Source organism: Notechis scutatus, chromosome Z (genome assembly GCF_049901735.1).
Source record: "Notechis scutatus isolate UNSWTSFEM ecotype Mainland chromosome Z, rNotScu1.2, whole genome shotgun sequence".
NCBI classification, from domain to species: Eukaryota; Metazoa; Chordata; class Lepidosauria; order Squamata; family Elapidae; genus Notechis; species Notechis scutatus.
Window position 1 is genome coordinate 57,116,155 of NC_142025.1, and position 9,755 is coordinate 57,125,909.

At 40.8% G+C, this 9,755-nt stretch overlaps 1 pseudogene; it reads right to left on the reverse strand.

Annotated features, from left to right (window-relative positions):
- Positions 1–3,225, reverse strand: LOC148128881 (E3 SUMO-protein ligase KIAA1586 pseudogene; annotated as a pseudogene).
- Between the last annotated feature and the right edge of the window lie 6,530 nt (positions 3,226–9,755).

Below are 9,755 nucleotides of genomic sequence, written 5' to 3' on the forward strand. Positions count from 1 at the left end.
TTAGCAAGTGCTTTTTGCCAGTTTCCAAGGAACAGGGTCCCATTCTTGCAGAAGTAAGCCAATTAGACTGATGGTCAGGAGGTTTGTAATATTGGAAACTGTAAGGCAACTTCTCCCTTCTGAACATATTATGTTCATCTGCGAGAAGCCCCTTTCCGCCTCTGCTGAACTGATTGCAATAGTTTTAATAATATGTCTAGCCTTTTTATTGCTGCAAGGAATTGTATAATTTTTAGAATCTTTTCGTACATTTTCTATGAAATCACAATAATCATTAATATTGATTACATAATTGAAAATTTCATCAAATGCAGCCAATTGTCCTTCAGCTGCTCTCCATGGAACCACCACTCCTTCAATGTTCCAATAATCTGGCTCCAAATAATTTAGAAATTTTAATTGATCAATGTCTTTAAATTGGCAGCCTGTTTTTAAATGTTCGCAATCCATCAATCTTTTCTTCAAATTAGTTACAATGCTTTGTATAAGTTTTTCACGAGGAAAAACCACAAATCGATGATTTTGTATAAAATTTATATTTTTAAAGGTTTCTGAAGTAACTAATTCATCAACTTTATTGTCATATGAACCCTTTTCCTCTATAAGCATTTCAAATGATCTAATTGATCTTAGCACAAGTTTTTCAGCCTTTATAATGTCTATGTTTCTCACTTGCAATGCATTGGAAAGGAGAGATATTTCAGTTAGCACATCAATCATCAAGGCCAAATCAGTGAGAAAATATGAGTTTTCAAGACAGGCAGCCATACCAGAGTATTTTTTATTTGAACAGAAAAACTGATGTAGCGCTGGATAAGCCTGCCACACAGTTAGGGTTGATCTTAAACTACAGGCAGCCCATCTTGGTCCAAAAACTCTACCAATTTTTATAATTTCAATCTCAAGTTGTTCAGAGATTTTGTTAAGCTCAATTAGGTTCTTATTCGATTGATGGAAAATAGAATATATTTTATCAATAAAAATTTGAAAATGATTGATTTGCTTTATTTCCCTAATAGAATCATCTAAAACAAGTTGAAGACAATGGTTTAAACAGTTCCATATTATAATATTTGGAAACTCTTTGGCTATCCTAGTGCTTACCCCAGATTTTCTCCCAAGCATAACACTGGCTCCCTCAGAGAAAAATCCAATTAAATGTTTATCCAGATAGTTTCTATTAAACCCAACTTTATTCAAACTTTCTATAACTGAACAACATCTTGTCTCTGCATTTTGTTTCTAATTCTACTAGTTCAAGGAAAATTGTTGGTGAGAAAAATGGATCCTCAACTTTTAAGTACAGTATAAGAACTGGTTTGGAAGATATTGTTGAGGCTTCGTCAATTATCAAACAGATTTTGCGAGTTTTCTCAATAATTTTGGTAAATAAATGTTTTCTGATATCTTTTGCAATGAAATCTACTATTGCAACTGCAGTTCTACGTGAATGCAATCCTGTTCCCAAATCTACACCATTTCTTTTTTGTAACTCAATCAGATCTTCTATATATGAAAATGTTCTGCATGTTTGTGCCAGACTATAAACTGTAATAAACACTATATGTACTACCCAGATATTTCTCACTCATCTTCTCCAGTCCTTTGTTTATGGCATCCTGCTCACATTGCTTTAACTTCTCTGTACAGATGTTGTGAGCCTTAGATGAGAAATGTTCCTTCAATTTCATTCTGAGGGAAGCTTGTTGGATTTCTTTACTCCTTCCTGATGGTTCATTTTGGTAATTCTTCCATTCCTTAGCTCCGTGGACACTTTTTTCTTTGGTTGAAATTTCAAATCTTCTGCAATACTTGCAACCTAATTTTTTCAATGAAACGTCCAGTCCATCATATTTTTCCCTAAAATTATTGTATTGCTGCAGTATCAGCAGTCAGGAAGGTTCTCTTCAATGTCTGATTCAGCTCTTCCAGTACCTGATGATATGCTGGCTCCTTCCTCTGGTTATGGTATGGATGATGTGCTGGCTCCACTTTCTTTGATGGATGATGTGCTGGCTCTGCTTTCCTCAGACTCCAATGGTTGTGGTTGTGACTCTTTTGGATCTCCTTTTGTTTTCTTGCCAAAGAAAGCAGACAAATTCATTTGCCTTTTCATCTTGGCAATATGCTGCAAAATAATCAACAGTGGTTTGGACTCGATTGTTGTTGTAAGTTGAGTGGTGAAGGCAGTGGCAAGCAAAGAAAGCAGGCAAGGAACGGAGATCAGTAATATTCAGTTACTTTTAAAAGTCCCTGACACTATAGCTAGTTAGTGTTTAAAAGATGTTATGGAAGAGGAACAAATTTCACCAGACAAGAATGAGATGGAACTGAAAGTGGATTTGAAAATGACAGTCTATAAAAAAGATGTTGCACTGTGTATATAAAAGAATGGCTGATATTTTCATAATTACAATTGATTAATTGAAAAAGGAACACTTGAAATGGAAATACTATTAACAAACCAAGGGAGTTTGTTATTTTGTGCCAGTAGTGGCACAAAAATCTTTCGTAGCCAAGACTACTTACCTGGACCAACAGTCCCTAATGGAATGCTCTCTCTATAGCAGAGAGAGAGAAGCCAGGGGAAGCCATGTTCGCTCACCTAACCTTTTTAGAATGCAGCTTAAAAATACACTGAAGCTTTTTACAGCCTTATGCAGATATATATAGTACAAAAAAAAAAGATGATAGTACAAAATCATCTAAAAAGTTAGATTACAAATGGAATTGATAAGCACATTCACCGAGCAATACTGAATTCTTTTTCTGAAATTTATTCCTCAGTTTAAAAAACTGGAATATATGAATTCAGTATTGGGCACTGCTAGTGTAGCTATTCAAGAGGATATAGTGTCCAGGTTAGCAAAAATGGTAAAGCAACATATAGATTTAAATTTTAAAACCAGTAATATCTTGTTGGTACCCACATAAAGGGAGTACAATACATATTTAATGTTACATTTGTTAATAGCGGCTAGAATTGTTTGCACAATAGTGGAAAAACGAAGTGCTGTCCCAGCCAGTCTATGGGAGTTGGATAGTTACTTAGGAATTATGAGCTGTCCCCTTAAGGGAATGCATCATGGTAAATGTAGTTAAAGGTATCCTGGGAAATGTAGTTCATCTCACATGGTTACATCTGTAATCCTGATTGGTCACTGAATTGACCCTTCATGGGTTAAGGGAGTTTTCCTCATTCTTTGTCTGAACTCTCTACCTCATGGCATCTTCCTTCTATCGCTACAAAATGGGTTAGGAGATAACCATCTTTCACGTACAAGGCAGATATACAAAGGATTGGTCATTAAAGAAGAACTTCGTCATAAATGTGAATTATGAAGATACCTGAAGTACCAATAAATGAACTTTGTTATGGAAGCTTTATTGAGTTAGCTATCTGCATTTGCACAGCTATAAAGCTAGCTCTGTGCAAGCGACAGAACAGTGAAAGATGAATCCTAACTCATCAGAAAAGTAAAATTAATTTTTTTTATTAATTTTTGGATTTGTGATAAAGCAACGTGATATTGAAGCCAGGAGTGAATGTGCAATGTTGATCTGAACCTGCATGTCTCGTCGTTTCTCTCTGTGAGCATAGGAACTATTTAGATGCTGTGGATGTTGGGAGGGGCTGGAGTTTCCCACATGCTACAGACAAAAAGACCTTTCTACCCACCCACCCACCCCTCCTCTCTGCTCAATTCGCCTTCCTACTATCTCAGAGACTCTATTTGCATAACAAAGAGAGTTAGAAATTTTCCCGTTCTCCAAAGTTAAGTCAAACCTCAGTTGGAAAGTTTGAGAAATCTTGCTTGTAGTTTTAAATGGAAACCAGAAGCTGATTTTGCTATCTGCATCATTTGGAAGGGAGATCCCCCTTCCCTTTCTCTTCAGTGAAGGAAAAGCTGTGTCTCAAATTACACCTCCCAAGAGGAATTTTAACAGGACTCTGTAAGATTTCTGAATCTGGTACTCAAAGAAAAGTCTCCCTGAGTTTCCAATACGTGTTTACATTGATAACTCCTTTTGAAATTATTGTGAACATTTAATCAATTTATTTCAAATATTCCAAGATTACCTACAACCTACCAGCTCCATCTGGTGGGCAAGAAGAAATTTACAGTGAAGTCATTTTATTTTATTTTGAACAAAAAAAGATTTTTTTTCCTTCTTATGTGATTTTTTTCACAATTTCTCAAATATTGACCAGAGTGATCATGAAACTATTGTGCACCATTTAATCAACTTAATTGAAAGGTGCCAAGAGTAACTGCAACCTAATATGGGCATAGCAACAGTGTCTTCCAGACCCTCTGCTGCCACCTTGTGAAGCAAGCAACCCTTATAGGCATATTTTTGCGTTCTGTCCTCAAGTCTTCAGGCTCTGCTGCACATATTTCTGCATTCAGCCCTCTAGTCCTCAGACTTCGCGATGCAACCTCTAGTGACCCCTTCTGTCGCACACTCACACTGCACCCTAGAAGCAGCCATACCGTGTGCTGTGCTAGCATCACCCAGACTCTGCAGTGCCCCCTACGTGCTCAAGTGTTAAATCCAGCAACAATTCTACCTTCTGCCACCTGCTTGCAGCGTACCCTATTATAAAAAGGAATTGCACAAAAAAATCACTAAAATTTTCCAGAATTTTTCCTTTCCCAATTTGAAGCATGGTAACTTCCTCAACCATGACAGATGTCTATGATGTACCAGAAGACCCGAATCCTCCACCCACCCTTGATGTAAACGTGGAGCTTGCTTCCCAACAACCGCCTTTAGATGTCCAACCCTCTGGAGAAGCCGCGATATCTCAGAAGGCCTATGACCTCAGGCAGCATAGGAAGCTTACCTCACCCACGGTGAAACACTTCAGAGAGGATTGGGAAAGGCAGTATCACCATCATGCAGATGCATGGACGGAGCTGTTCAAGATCTGCAACACCCCCAAAAGCAAGTTGCCCCTTGAGACCGTCTTCCTGATGCAGAAGGAGTTAGAAGAGCACCTCAAACAATGGAGAGACAGTGAAAGTAAGCTCAAGTACATTCAGTCGAACCTGGAAGACCCACATTTCCAAGAACACATTCAGTGCTTCGAGGAGGTGAACAAAGAATGTGAAGACAGCGTTCGGGAAGGCAGAAACTCCCTCCAGGCCATGGTCCTTGTTGCATTACAGAAGGAACAAACACCGAGGGAGAAGTCCACATCCGACATAGCTCCTCGATCACAAACAGCTTCTTCCCACCTCTCAAAGAAAGCCTCCTCCCTCCATCCCAAGTCGGGTAGATCGCAGGCAGGTTCTAGTGTCTCGTGCCAATTCTCTGCTGCTGGTTCCCACCAGCCTTCCAGAACAGCCTCCCGTTGTAGTGGCACATCTCAGGCCTCCAAAGCAGCAAGTTACGCCGAACGGGCTGCAGAAGCTGAAGTAGATGCTGCAGTAGCAGACGCACAGCTACGCGCCACAGAGGAGGTGACATGGCAGAAGGCGGCAGTAGTGGCTCATCAAGCAGAAATAGCCAAAGCCCAGGCCAAACACCAGGCAGAAATAGCCGAAGTCCAGGCCAAACAACAGGCAGAAATGGCCAAATTGGAGTTGGCCGAACGGCAAAGAGACTCAACAACAAAGGCGGCACGGGCTGCAGCATGGCGGAAGATAGCCAACAACTCCTCCCTCCAATTCAACCTCAAAGACTTGGGAGAAGAGAGCCCAGATACATGGCTCACGTAGATGAGCAGCACTCGCTTCACAACAAGCAGATGCAACCACTTCAGTTGGATAGCAGTCTCCCACAAACAGAGAAACACAGGGTTGAATCTCAACCACAGACTCTACACGTTAGTTACGCTACTGATGTACAACCTAAAATACAAGATTCATTTCCCTCCAACAGTAAACCTTCCCCAACTGATGTTAGAGATTTTCTTCCCAGCACCAGCAACCCTACTGCAATGTCTCACTCCCTTCTGGCCGAGCAATGTAGCCCACCAGTGCTCACACCAACTTCTCAACAAGTTGACCTGCAACCAATCACAACTGCCACACTCAATCCACAGGCAGCAGCATTCCTGCCACCACCTCAATACCAATCCGGCTCCCAGGCACCACAAGGTAGCCGTGCCCAACAAACACAGCAGCGTGACACTCAACCATCGTCCCCAGTATGGGAGGATGACATCCTCCATAAGCACTGGGAAGAAGACTACAACCCATCATTGACTTACGAACCCATCCTACGAGAACTCAGGGAGAGAACCCTCTACGTCAATACCTCCCCCCACCTCAGCAAATGCTGAAGATTACTGGAGAAACTTGGCTGTGCTGAGTGGAAAGCTAAATTTGCACACCAATGGAGTTCGCAGATTCTCTGACAAGCCAGATGGCGAATATCTAGTTTGGAAGAAACTTTTCCTGTACCCCATTCAGGCGGCACGCCTGAACCCTGATGTGATAATCGAACACTTGATAGCATGGCTAGGGCCACAGTCTTCTGACATACTGAGGGCACTGTTGATATCCCACTTTGATGACCCAGCCACTGTCCTATGGTTATCATGGAAAAGGCTTGACAAACTGTATGGCGCTCCCGAAGATGTAGAAGCAACACTCCTAAATAGCCTCAACAATTTCCCTAAAATTCCTATCGACAAGCCCCACCGAATCATAGACCTCACTAATATACTTGTCCAGCTGAGAACGGCACAATGGGATCCCAACTTACCGACACTCACCTGTCTCAATGACATCGACACACCGAACAAAATTGTTTGGAAACTCCTGCAGGTACTAATTGAAAAGTGGCTCCAGCTGACTGACACCTTCATGGCCAAGGGTACCCTCACTTTGTACCCTTCACACTTCTTGAAGAATTTGTCTCCCACCAAGCTACAGTGTGCAACACATACCAAGCCCGTGGACTCAGAGCTGTTAGTCCTCCTAATACCAGAAGATACAAAACCAACCATATATCGCCCTCAGGCCCTATACATACTACCAGAGAAAGACCCTTCATGGTTGCCCATGATACTGAGATTGACTCCTCCTCCACACACAGTTGGGGAGAGACTTCATCCCATCCACCCCAAGTTAGATTTCCCACTACAAGAAGAAACCAGTTTTGTCCTATGCACAACACTCGCCACTTGCTGAACAGCTGCACTGGGTTTGCAGTGAAATCACTGTCCCAACAAAAAGAATTGCTAAGAGAGTACCAATACTGCTACAAGTGTTGCGAATCCAAACATTCACCCGAATACTGCACAACCAAAGTGCAATGTCACATCTGCAAAAGTGACCAACACCCAACCACGCTGCATCCAGATGCCGAGCCACCACGGCAAATATTTCGTAACCCTCCTTCAGACAAGGAGCCGCAACATAACACAGAAGCAGGCAGGGCTCCTTGACAGACTGACAAATCGCAACCAAAACCATGCATGAGTGTAAACTGCACAACACTGTGTGCCGACTCACCATACCCTCATTTGTGTCTTCTCATCTGTTTAGCCAAAGTGTACCCTGAAGGACGCCCTGAAGATGCCGTGAAAATGTATGTACAGATAGACACTCAAAGCACCTGTACCCTGGCCAGACCTGCATTCTTCGACCTCTTTGAGGTGCAACAGGCCAAACTTCCCTTCACTGTATCAACATGCCACGGACCAAGAAGCACGGCAGGGAGGAGAGCTACTGGACTTTGTATAGAGTCATTAGATGGACTGGACTTTGTACAGAGTCATTAGATGGAAGTACCCAATTCCCACTACCGCCCGTTTTTGAATGCGAAGGCATACCGAACGACCGCAGTCAGATGGCAACACCTGAGATCATAAGTAGCATGCCTCACCTACAGCACCTTGCTCATCACTTTCCCACTCTAGATCCCAAGGCTGATATCTTACTCTTGCTGGGAAATAATGCCCCATGCACCTTTCTCCTCTCCGAGTCAGTCGGCGGTCCTGTGTAGACGGCCCAGTGGCCATCAAATCTCCACTAGGATGGGGGATCATAGGAATTGTCAGTGATGCCCAGATACAGGCTCCAACCCTAGCAAATACTGCAGCACCATCCATTCCACCCACCTTCTGACGCCCTTTAGCACCACCGAAAACAAGAATGAAGTTCCAGCCTCAAAGTCCACCGCCGATCAGTACGAGTTCGCTAGAACACCCTAAACGGCTGCCAACAACCACTAGACATCCATTAAGACACTCTACACAGGTATATGCCTCTGCAATGCCCTTTCCAACAGCTTCCCGATGCCCTTTGACACCGTGGAAGCAAGAGTACTGTTCCAACCTTAGAAGGCCCCCAGACGCGACCTGCAAACTTTCACCTTTGCCACCAAGTGTACCTGTCCACCCTAAAAGGCCGCCAGAAGTGACCAGGAGACTTGCACCAAGAGATCGAACTTGAAGATTGAACCTCAAGCTTTGCATGCTTTGCTTTGTTTGATGCTTTATTAATGTTTACTGTTTTTTCTTAGTTATATAGCTAACTGTTTATCTTAGTTATATTGTTATATGCTATTCAGTTAGTATTACTGTTTACTGCTTATCTTAGTTTATAGTTAATTTTTTTTTCTCTTCTTTTAATAGTGGAATTTACAATTCCAGGTGGGGAGTGTGCTGTCCCAGCCAGTCTATGGGAGTTGGATAGTTACTTAGGAATTATGAGCTGTCCCCTTAAGGGAATGCATCATGGTAAATGTAGTTAAAGGTATCCTGGGAAATGTAGTTCATCTCACGTGGCTACATCTGTAATCATGATTGGTCACTGAATTGACCCTTCATGGGTTAAGGGAGTTTTCCTCATTCTTTGTCTGAACTCTCTACCTCATGGCATCTTCCTTCTATCGCTACGAGATGGGTTAGGAGATAACCATCTTTCACGTACAAGGCAGATATGCAAAGGATTGGTCATTAAAGAAGAACTTCATCATAAATGTGAGTTATGAAGATACCTGATGTACCAATAAATGAACTTTGTTATGGAAGCTTTATTGAGTTATCTATCTGCATCTGCACAGCTATAAATCTAGCTCTGTGCAAGAGACAGAATACGAAGAGATCCCCATAGATGAAAATGAAATTAAAAAATTACAATGTGCAGAAATGATAAGAGATAGAAATTAGGTGGAGAATGATCATTGCTATGTATGAATTAAATACAGAAGGTTGATAATTATAAATATGTTGATATAATTAACAAAATTAGAAATAAGTCAATACGAAAAAAATTAAATAATTTTTCTGTTACACTGCTGTACTTATTGATATTTGTTTCTGCTTTGCTTTTTCATTTATGAAATATTTTATAATAGTTTATAAATATAATAGAATTACAGAGGTAAGGTAAAGTAAGGATATATTGTTGTAGAATAGATTGGTGATGATAAAATGAACATTATAAAGTAGATTAAGTAAAAATGGTGATGTAATATTAGTCTAGTAAGTAATTAATAATAGTAATAATATAAATATATATAGTGGATTTATGATGTAAGGATTAATGCAAATTGGAAGGGAAAGACTGCAGAGATTGTGCACAAGTGATTTGTACCAACCAACACAATATGTAACTGAAGATGGTTTGTTTATGTTAAAAAAAAAAAACTTTTATTTTTAAAAAAATCCATTTATATATGCATGCAACTTCTTGTTACATTGATGTTGCTATATATTGATTTAAGCGGAAATATACAATGTATAACATCAATGTAACAAGAAATTGCCTGTCTCCCTTTTGGTAAGTTGCTCT